Here is a 2,362-nt window from a genome sequence, read left to right on the forward strand (position 1 = left end):
CACTGCCTACTTCTTTGTATTGTTACCTTAAATCTAATTTCAGAGTTAAACTCTTCCAGTCAGCTATCTCCTTGTCATCTGATGTCTCAAAAGCACCTGAAATTTCAAACATCGAGAGGGAAGCCTTTGATTCCCCTTAACAACCTCTCCTTGCTATCATCCAGTTTCCTGTGTGGGGAGCTGGGAACGAGCCTTGAATTTCCTGTCTTCCTCATTTCCAGCACCCAATCCATCAGAAAGTTCTGATGGTTCTGTTACTAAAATACACTCTAAATACTCCACTTGGTCCACATCTGTTACCACGACCTTTACCCTAGTTATCACCGTAGCCAACCAACTGCTGTGCAAGGGGCTATTTAGGGTTTTCTTTCTGTTTCTTGCATAGCAAACTGTCCCTTTAAAATGGAAGCGTGGGACTGAAGAAACGGCTCTCTGGATGAAGGAGCACTTGCCACCCGAACATGAGAATCTGAGTTTGGATCTTCGGAACCAACATGAAAGCAAGTGGCAGTCAGATGGTGGTGACAGAGGATGGGGTGGGGAAAGCCTGACTAGCTCCAGCTTCTGTGAGACACCCTGTCCCGGTAAGAGAACTGGAGAGCGATTAAGGAAGATTCCTAATGGGAACATGTGTTTAAAACAATTGAAACGAGTACAAATAGAAAATTGTGATCAACAGGAAAGACCATCGCAAAGCATTCTAAGAGAAAGGCTTATTGTAACAAAATGATTAGCTTCTCAGAAATAACGTGAACTTCTCTTAGAGTACGTAGTAAAGCCTAGATAGTAGGTTGGTAAGTCAGACCTGAGCTTCAGGCTCTGGATCAGGAGAGAAAGCCATCTAGGCAGCCTTCTTGCCATCGTCCTCCCTCTGTCAGTGTTGCTCCAGCCACCTCATCCCCACCTCGGGACTGCGAATGTGCTCTTCCCCAGCACAGGATGTCCTGAGTCCTGCCTGCTCCAAGGTCTCTGTTTAAATACTACATGCCTAGAAATGCTTTCTTCTGTTCTAGCCCCTGCATCACTACTATATTTCATTCAAAAAAAAAAAAAAAAAAAACTCTCTCATCACCTTCAAAATACTTTAAAAAAAAAAAAGTTGGACGGTGGTGGCGCGTACCTTTAATCCCAGTGCTCGGGAGGCAGAGGCAGGCGGACCTCTTTGAGTTCAAGGCCAGCCTGGTCTACAAGATCTAGTTCCAGGACAGGCTCCAAAGCTACAGAGAAGTCCTGTCTTGAAAAACAAAACAAAACAAACAACAACAAATCTTAAAAAACAAAACACAAAAGAAAAATCAAAACCAAACTGCAGCTATTTAATTACTCATGAACTGTTTAAGTTGACTGTCTTCTTCCTGAGATAAAAGCTCCATGAGGCAGGGATATTGCCTACTCTGCGTTCCTTATGGCCCCCAAGAAGCACTGCTGTTCCCACAGGAAATAACCAGGAAGCAGGCGGCCATTTTGCTTGCACTGCCGTTTACTGCAGTCTTATTGTCGCTCTTCATTTGCTGCTCTCCCCATTGCCCACTCCAAGTAAACATTTAAAGAGTGTTTTCCATTTGTCTCCTTGATCGCAGTTACCTTTAAGTTAGGAAGTCATAGAATTGGTAGTATTTCCTTAATCTTTGACTCTATGATTGTTCAGAACAAAAGACCATAATCCCTCAGTGAGTTTATATAGTAACAGTCACCTTGAGAGGTGTCACTCAAGGACACAGATTAGGGAGGGATGCCTCACCACCTGACAGGTGCACAGTGGCTCATAGCATTGCCTCAGTTGTAATGGATAGTTAGAGAGACTGAAAATTTTGCACGTGCTGTTCTTGATCCAGCACTGGCTCATCACACTCCCACCCCACCCCCCAGTTATTGTTAAGAATTAGTGGTAAGGTCCAGACTGACTACAGGGAAATCGGCAAATAAAAGACCCCAGGAGCCTTTCGGTCTCAGTCACACCTGTTATTCTATCCAAATAAATTTTAAAAAAATTTAGGTCTGATTTAAAAACCTAGACTTTCTCAGAATTGCTTGTGATTATGTATTGGGAATGAGTGTGTGGATGCATACTGTTCAGCCTAAATATAAAGCAATAGTGTGTAATGCAATTCAATTTAGAATGTTTTTATAGACATGAGTAGTTAATATATATTATACTTGAAGAAAACCTTGAAAAATCATGTTTTGTGACATGTTATGTAAGTTAATATTATTTAAAAACTACACTGGATTTGATGGTGGAAAAATTAGAAATACAGAAAATAGAAAGGTTCTTTAGTCATAAATAAATATTACCTTAAATACAGTTTGCTCCTTCAAACTGACAAAAGCATGCATGTGGGAGCACAGAAAAGAAAAATTG

This window comes from Microtus ochrogaster, chromosome 4, assembly GCF_000317375.1.
Source record: "Microtus ochrogaster isolate Prairie Vole_2 chromosome 4, MicOch1.0, whole genome shotgun sequence".
NCBI classification, from domain to species: Eukaryota; Metazoa; Chordata; class Mammalia; order Rodentia; family Cricetidae; genus Microtus; species Microtus ochrogaster.